The sequence below is a fragment of the Propithecus coquereli genome, unplaced genomic scaffold (genome assembly GCF_000956105.1).
Source record: "Propithecus coquereli isolate 6110/MARCELLA unplaced genomic scaffold, Pcoq_1.0 Scaffold98, whole genome shotgun sequence".
Lineage (NCBI taxonomy): Eukaryota > Metazoa > Chordata > Mammalia > Primates > Indriidae > Propithecus > Propithecus coquereli.
Window position 1 is genome coordinate 6,218,073 of NW_012156173.1, and position 9,442 is coordinate 6,227,514.

The following is a 9,442-nucleotide window of genomic DNA, read 5'->3' on the forward strand; positions in this document are numbered from 1 at the left end:
AATTAAATATAAATTAAATATATGTCCTCAGAATTTATCTTTTTTTAGTCAGTGATAAACTGCATTGCAAACTTTGCACTCAACATGTCTACCATAATTCTGACTTGGATTTATCTTTAAAAGGGCTTTTGTTTAGGGTCACAGAGGGGGAACAGAGGCAACGGATCAGATTAAATTCTTGCCCTGCCCTTATATTAATAGAATTTAAAAACATGTGACTTGGGGGCCAGAATAGTTTGATTAAAACCAATTAATATAATGAGTTTATGTGAGCAGTAGGTCCAATCTGAAAAAGAAAATACAATTTTTAGAAGATAATAAAACCTCTCAAGCCCCCTGAGTAGTTGGACCTGACTCAGTAAAGAGATTGGAACTCTAGAATCCCAGGGTTTCTAAGACATGTGAGGGTCAAACACCCATTAAATTTAGCAACTAACCTTGTTCAAGCCCTGGGGACTACAGACTCCTTAGTAGGAGCCAGGGGCACACCGGTTCCAGCCCAGCGCCATCCCCAAAGCCGCAGGAACTCAACCTCACAGCTGCTTATTAACACCCTGACCCCCCTCCATTTCCAACAGTAGCCTGCACAGACACAAGATAATACCTCTAGTGCAGGGCATCTCAACCTTGGTACTACTGACATTTCAGACTGGATAATTCTCTGTTGTGGGTGGCAGCTCAAACTTATTGATCATCTGTTATATGTGAGATATTAATCTTAGGGCTTTTACACATATGAACTGGTCTAATCTCACAAAAACCCTATTATGATGCCAATTCTACAGATGAGGTAACTCAAATACAGAGTAGAAGAACTTGTTGAAGCTAGTAAGTGGCAGACACTCAATCCCTATACAGATGTTGCTCGACTTATGATGCGGTTACGTCCCACTAAACCGATTATAAGTTGAAAATATTAAGTAAAAAATGCATTTAATATGCCTACCTTACCAAACATTGTAGCTTAGCCTAGCCTACCTTAAACATGCTCAGAACACTTACATTAGCCTATAGTTGGACAAAATCATTTAAAACAAAGCCTATTTTACAATAAAGTGTTGAATATCTCATGTAATTTATTGAACGCTACTGAATGTGAAAAACAGCATGGCTGTATGGGTACTCCAAATCCGATTTCTAATGAACGTGTATCGCTCCTGCACCATCGTAAAGTTGAAAACTTGCAAGTCTGGAGCTGCCTGTACTATGTTCTACCGCAGCAATTGCCCTCTAAGTTAGGAGGCGACGTCTGAGCACCCAGGAAGCATTTGGGGCAGTGTTGCCCGCTGATGGGAAATGACTGGTACCACAAGGAGAGAAGAAAGGCAGGGAAAGACAGGAGGGGGCATTGTGTGGAGACAGTGCATCACTCTTCCCCACGGAACAACAGTTTTTTAACTAAATGGTGATGTATTCATCCAGAAACACAGCTGAATGCTAACAGAGAGGGAAGAGAATAAAGGGTTTTATATATGACAAGTGGCTCAAGGAGATTTCTATGCCCCAGTGTGTGGAACAGTGGGTACTACCGATTATGTATCATCTTAAACTGGGCACTACACACAGTCTCAGAAAGAGGCACAATCTTAAATATACACATCATTCTTGTTATTTTCTTGAGACTAAGGCCTCAGCTGATCCCTCCATTTTTGGTTTCATTTTCAGTGTACTGTATAGCAAAATTATAACAATGCTGGACACTGGTAGATGGATGAAGGCCAAACTGATAGCTTGCAATTTAACTTCAAGGAATGGAAATCACTTTTAAAATAGATTTTAAAAAGTAATACATATATAAGTCCTGATGAATCACAGGGAAATAAAAATTTAAGTCAATGTCACACAATAGTCCTTAACAAATATAAAATATGGTAAATACTTTGTAATGGAGTTGGTGAATTATAAACTTGACCACAGAACAGGTGTGGGAGGACTCTAAGGAATCCATGTTCTCCTTTGTGTGCTTATTCATGTTCTGCTACCTACTTGCTTTCCTCTGAGTTGTCCTAAAATTGCTCCATGGTCAAGATTAGGATTCATAGGCCCCTCCAATTGAATTCCGTGATGTTATCCTCAAAACTGAAGAGAGCCTTGTCTGCATATGGTAACATGTGGAAGCAGTTCTCACATCCTTTAGTATTTTCTCTCGATCAAACCTGCAATTTGTCACCTTGCTCTTCTTTGTTCTTTATTCTTTTCCATTTTTCCCTCTTAACTTCTGGCTAATAATAGATAAACTGGTTTTTGTGAAACAGGGACTTTTACACTGCAGCAAGAATTCTATGAGATTAAGAGATATCTGGTACTATTCCTGCTTGTTTTCCCCTCCCCAGCTTTACTAAGGTGTAACAACAAACAAAAATTGTATATATTTAAGGTGTACAACATAATAATTTGCTATAGGTATACATTGTGAAAAGACAACCACAATCAAGTTAAGTAACACCTCCATCACCTCACATAGTTATCATTTTGCGTGTGTGGTGAGAATGCTAACAATCTACTCTGTTAGCAAATTTCAAGTATACAATACCATAGAGTTAACTATCGTTGCCATACTGCACATTAGGTCTCCAGAATTTATTCATCCTGCCTACTGACACTTTGTATCTTTTGATCAACATCTCTGCACTCCCTGCCCACCCCTTGTTTTTATCAAAGCTTTATTCCATAGAGAATTGTGTGATCCTGCATTCTTTTGTATTCCTTAGAAAAACATCAGAGATGGGAGGGTTGGGTGTGTGTATGAGTGTTCATATATATGTAATAGTGAATATATAAATGAAAAGGTGACAATCTAGTTGTTCTACCAGATAACTGAAAGCATATACATAGGCTAAGCCCTTAGTGTGAAAAATAAATATTGCACCTACAGTACATACTCATTATTTATAAGAATTTTAAGTATTTTTTCTTGCAGACTTTCAAATATTTTACACAAGAATCACATATACTAAACTTCACTATCACAATTATCAAAAATAGTGCTATTTAAACTCTTGGTGTTGGTAGAATTTACTGTTTATCTAACAAAATGCTGGGAGCTTAGCTATTGCTATTTTAAGAGGCAAACGCTGAGAAACAGATTTCACTTGTGTTTTACTTATAGAAAAGTAAAAGCAGAGATTAATTTTAAAAAAGAATGTATGTTTTTGCTGAAAAATTTAAAAGCTAAAAGCACACAGATATAGTATGTATAATTAAAAGACCCAGTTCACCCAGCTTATTATTAGCTGAAAATTGGTTTTGATCATGGTGGGTCTTATTTGAACACATCTGAACTGCTTCAAATCCCAATGGAAACGTAGGAATACTGCAGCATATCACTTTCTCTGGACGCCCTTCATAATCCTTGATTTTGCATTTCCTTTGTGTTCAAAAAGTAGTAAGTGTAGCTTTGGAAAGGCATTTGTTTTTCAATATTTACAATGTAATCCAGCACTCGGGTTTCATTTTCCTTCCCAACAGTTATCTTATCCTCTTCTTTGTCCTTTAGAGAGTTCCCAGACACAATCTTTAGATGCTGGAAAAGGAGGTTGCTAATTTTTTTTAAGGCCCAAATTTATAGCACCATGGACAGTGACAAAAGCTCACAGTGGCGCTGTTTATTTAGGAGACACCCACTCAATTCATTTTAAAATGGACCCTGAATACAATTGTTTTCTTTAGGGGAAGAGGTATAACATACTTGGCTGCTTCTCAAAATCCACATTTACATTACCCTGGAATTTTTCATGCAGACCTCAAATTGCAGAAACAATTTCCTCCTGTCTAAATTTCACGGGAGTGGCCAAAAAGATACTTAACCAAACCAAATGAACAAGAGATACTTTCATTTTCCACATTAACACTTTTATACCATGCCTGTAATCAAGCCTTCCCAATCTTCTCCCTCCCCTCACTACAGGCATGCCATCAGCTATAACCAGCTATTCTGTGGCACTTGGAGACTCTCAATGGTTTAGGGATAATTACAATGAAGTTCTTCAAAATATTTATGCTTTCAGCAAAAGTTCTTACTAAACATTTCAGCAAAATCAAGATGCCTGGTCTGGATTACTGGGGCTGAAACCACTAGAAAAAGTCAACTGCTTCTTTCAATGCAAAGAATTTCTGCCAAAATACCATCTCTCCAAGCACTTTTAACGACTTCTCGAAGGTTTAAATGTCCATTTCCAAGTGGGAAACCTGTATCCAAATATTATCTGAACTCTCTACTTTTTGCTGTCAATTCCTGCAAATTAATTACAGTGTATTTCAGAGGAGATTTCACTGATAGGGAGGATTAATGGGAGAGCCTGACAGCTGGAGTCCTGTGTTAGCTCAGAAATTAAAATAAGGAACTTGACCTAGTTTTAAAAGGGACATTTGTTAATTTCCTCAAACCAAACCAATGCAATCTTTTCAGTTATTTGCCTTTACAATTTGGGGTTAAAATGTCTAGGTTACTGAAGGAAACTAACATATATTGTATAGATACATAAGAAACTCTTGTACAAAGCATCTTACATCTTTAATAAAAACACACAATCTGATGTTTCCTTTTTGGTACATTCCAGGCTATGAACATTCACTCTTTTCTCTCCCAACCACTAGCCCTAAACAATACACTCTCCTTAGCAAGCAGCAGCCAGTAATGCCACAATGAAGTTGAAGAATAGAGAGATGTTAAAAAGAAAAAAAAAAATTAAGTCTAATATACCCAAAAGTAGAAATTCTTATCTTCTAACCCAATTTGCATGCAGCCTACTTGACATATTGGGCAAACAGCCTAGGCTCAAACCAGCACCACCGCTTTGCTTCCCAGCTTCATCCTACAAACTGATCTCACCACTGCAGTCTCCCCGCTTCAATTCCTAAAACCTGTCAGATTAGTCTTCCTAAAAAACAACTCAAGTAGTTCATCATCCCCCTGTTCAAATCATGTCTCCCAGGTGCCTGCCAAATCAAGGCCATTGCAACGAGTTTCCACCCACTTTTCAAGAATTATTCCCCACCCCCGGATTTCCCATGGTTTTACAGAAAGGATGCATCTGCTATTCAACATGCCTCATGATCTCCTTGTCTTTTCCCTTTCCTTCTTTTCACTCCCACTCTTCTTTCCACCTGAAATGTCTCTTCAATTATCTCTGTTAAATCTTCCAAATTCTTCAAGAGCCAAGGGAAATGCCCTTACCCTCCACAAAGTCTGTCTTTATTCTCCCAAACAGAAGTGGGGTCCTCTTTCTAAAGCAGCTACAAACGCATCGATAAACCTTCTCTAACAGAATTACCATAGGAGGGGTGGGTTATCAGATTCACCTATCTAGCCTCCAACCAAAGGCTGTTATAGTTGAAGCTCAAGAAACACCCTAAATTGTAATGGCCTACCTTCCAGTACGGATCAATTTCCAATGGTATTGGAGGTATATATTTCAAAAGATTATAAATTACATGAGTAACAAATATTAAGTGTAAAAAACAAAACATAAATAAGAACACTTAAAATAAGCTGCAATCTCAAAATTCAGACATAATGCTATAAATATTTTAGTATCTAGTCTTGCAGATTTTTCGGAAGTATATCTATGTAGATGTGCATAATATAAAAATGGGATCTTCATGTAATAATACTATTTAGAATCTATTTGATATCTGAGATCTTCCATGTAACATGTCTCTAAAACACCTTTATTATTGGCTGCACGATACCAAACTGTAGGGAGACACCATAACTTATGTAGCAGATTCCCAAAGTTGAGATTGTTTCCAATTTTTCAATATTATAAAGCAAGGCTGCCTATAGAGTTGTACAAACCTTATCAATGTCTGACGAATAAATTCCGCAAGAGGAATTGCTAAATCGTTAGAACACTTAACAAGACTTTTGATATATTTTGCCAAAAAGAGCCCTTTTCGAGGCATCCTGATTGATAGTGGCTATTCATTCACTAGCTCATCTTTACCAAGTGCCTGACATGTGCCAGGAACTGTTCCAGACTCTTACATCCAGTGGACAGAGCCAGACAATATATGAGAGAATAGGTTAATAAATGAGATCAAGGTTATGAAGGAAACAATACTGTGGTGGCGTAGTGTTCGGGGAAGGACTCTCTGAGGAGGTAGCAGTGCAGGTTAAGGGGAACCGAGCCAGTCCAAAAGACAAGAATGTTTCAGACAGAGGGATTAGTAAGAACAGAGACCTTGAGGGCAGCATGAACAACGAGTATTAAAGGGATGAAAAGAAAGTCAACTGGGTTAAAATGTGGGGAGAAAGAATGAATGCAGGGATTATAGTTTGTATTAAAGATTTTATACTAAAACCAATGGCAAGTGACAAGTTTTATGCAGAGGACTGCCAAAACCTGATCTATAATTTCAAAGGGTGACTCTGGCTGCTGCATAGAGACTGGCTGGAGGTCGGGATGTGCATAGAAGGGGTGAGTGTAGAGCAGTGAGCTCAGAGCCAGCGACTACTGATGTTATCATCTGGGGAGAGCGCATGTAATTTGGACCAGGAACACACACAAGTAGACAGGTGTGCTATGCTTTGGAGGTAGTACCAATGAGGCTTGTTAGTGGACTGGTTAACACCTAGGTGTTTGGTTGAACATTTACGGAGTCACAGCACACTCAGTACCAAACAAGTGTGAGGAAAGGAATCAAGAAGGAAAAGAAGATGCACCAAAAAGGTAAAATCTGTGTCAACGTCATAGGCAAAGATGCTACCCCACTGTTTCTCTGTATTTTACACAGTTTATTCTGTAAATACTGTTTTCTACATTGCATTTCAATCTAAATTTTTTTTTATTAGAGACAGGGTCTCACTCCGTTGCCCAGGCTGGAGGGCAGTGGCACAATCATAGCTCACTGCAACCTTGAACTTGGGCTCAAGTGATCTTCCCGGCTCAGACTCCTAAGTAGCTGGGACTACAGGTATGTGCCACCATACCAGGCTAATTTTCATGTAGAGGTGGGAATCTCACTATGTTGCCCAGACTGGTCTCAAACTCCTGGCCTCAAGTGATCCTCCCCCATCAGCTTCCCAAAGTGCTGAGATTAGAAGTGTGAGCCATCGTGACCAGCCCCAATCTAAATTTTTTATATTTACTTTCAATGTCAATAACAGCTCTTCAGAGATGTAACAAATATGCTTAGCTACTTTCACCTTCTCCACATTCAAGTTATTTTAATTTTCACTATATCTTTAGAGGTAAAGCTTTAACTGTAGATTAAACTGCAAGGGGAATAGGTAGGTCCAAAGTAGGAATAGCTTTAAGGCTTTAATACCTAGCATAAAAAATAACTTCTTGAAAGGTTTTACTAATTTATTCTCTCACCAATACTGTATATGAGTTACTATCTAAATGCACTGCATATTCTCATTAAAAACAAATGAACAGAAATCTTAGTATAGCATTCATAAAAGGTTATAAACATAAGTGATATAATTGAACATACAAGGAGATTAGCATTTTTGGAGAATGTATTACCTTTTTAATACAAATTTTGCCATTAGCATTTTAGATTATCAAAAACAATTCTACTGAAAAAAGTTACATAGAAAAAAGCTATATAGAATACGCTTTCGAATTATAGTTCTGTTACTATTAACTACCGAGAACAGCTCAGCTTTCTTGATTTGATATTGATCTTTAAACTTTCTTTTAAATATAATAAACATACTGCTATGCAACATCATGTTAAAGTTCCTGTGATTTAAATAATCGGCTACCAAGTTAATATGCCAGAGTTTTAGTATCAAAAACTTATAATCAGTTATTATGGCAGGCATATGAGAAATAGTTGGTTTAGTTCATTTCTTTTACTTTTATTTTTTAGGACGGAACAATCCTTTATTTTTACATACTTTGACAAAGAGGCGTTCAGTAAACCATCTTTCCAGAGGAGAACAGAGAACATGAAAGTCAGCCTCCAGTCATCAAAGCTGCTCTGCTCAGGGCCTAGGATGCTCCTCACCTAAGTGGCAAGGTAGAGGATGTACCTCCTTTCCTTTATTAGCACATCCTCCTGCTTGTTGATGGTGCACATTTCGTTGTTTTCTGCCCAAACATATGTTCTATGAAGTCATCACATTTTATCTTGCACTCTTTCTCTGCCTGGATACTATCGATTCGATGTGCACACTCTTTTTCAAAAGCAAGGCAAGGAGCAGGAAGCTTGCAGGGTGGTTTAGCACTCAGGATCGTCATTCAGTGATCTAAGTTAAGGCCCAGCATTTTCTGCACATCAGAGACAGACAAGGCATCCTGCGCAGTGGCCTGTCTCCTCAGGCCTGGCTTAATGAACTCTGGGGTGCACCATCCAAAAGGATACTGCTTTGCTTCTGCCACTAGCACTCCCGGGACACGGACATTTACGCTCCGGAGCTGTGCCGTCCAATACGGTAGCCATCAGCCACACGTGGCTATTTAAGTTTAAATTAAATAAAATTTAAATTCAGTTCCTCGGCCATACTAGCCACAGTTTAGATAATTTCTAAAGTGGCTTTTAGATCTAAATTCTAATAATTTTTGTGGCTTTGAGGTTTTTTTTTAAGCTATTCTTCTGAGTCCCTGAAAAACTTTATGAAAATATATCTATAAAATTTTAAATTCATAACATCATAGACTTTCAGAAATGGAAGTTTCTTTAAAATCAGCCTCATTTATTTCCTAATTTTTAACATGGAAAAAGCTGAAGTAGAAGATTTAAGAGCTTTGCTCAAGTTCTTATGACTAGTGAATGGATGAGCAGAACCAGAAACTACAATTTCCACTCTGTTCCTCCTCCTCCAGGATTTCCACTGTACAGAAGAGAAAAGGAATTAGCTACGTTAAAAACAAAGACCACTGAGTGTATGTATTAATATACATGTTTTAGGGGTGTGCTTATATACATAAATTCCCCCCTCCCCCCATTTCTTAGCTCTATCTGCTGAGAAAGCCTAGAGGCAATGATACTCCTATAGCAACGAGCACAGCTAGCACCCAGATCTTAATGTATCAATCTCCACTAAAAGGAACCACGGCTCCCAGAGCAATAGCTGATTCCAAGGTTGGTCAAGGAAAGTACAAAACGAGCCTGGGACATCTTGTGCCTGAAAGATGTGCTCAGAGAATGATGGAGACATGTCAAAAGGACACAGGCACCAACTTGAAAGGGATCTCATTGGTCAAATAAATCCAAAACACTTTGAGCATCAAAATATGTAATTAAGAAAAAGAATTATAACCCATAGAATAAAATAAATATTCATGAGTCCACACCGATATAAACAAATTAGAGAGAAGGGAAAGCTCTCCTTTATGGTAGAAAGCCAACTAATAAATGTAGACGGAATGATGAATTAGAAAATCACTATTTGGCAACCAACATAATACTAATTGATTCAGGCAAGAACCATTTATGCTAAATCTAATGGGTGAATATATGAGGAAGAACAGAAAATTTATAGTCTTTT

At 37.9% G+C, this 9,442-nt stretch overlaps 1 protein-coding gene across 3 annotated transcripts in view; it reads right to left on the reverse strand.

The window, feature by feature from the left end:
* The window catches only part of MAP7 (microtubule-associated protein 7), a 210,174-nt gene that overhangs the window by 135,744 nt on the left and 64,988 nt on the right, over positions 1 to 9,442 (reverse strand). The gene's annotated exons all lie outside the window — the stretch shown is intronic.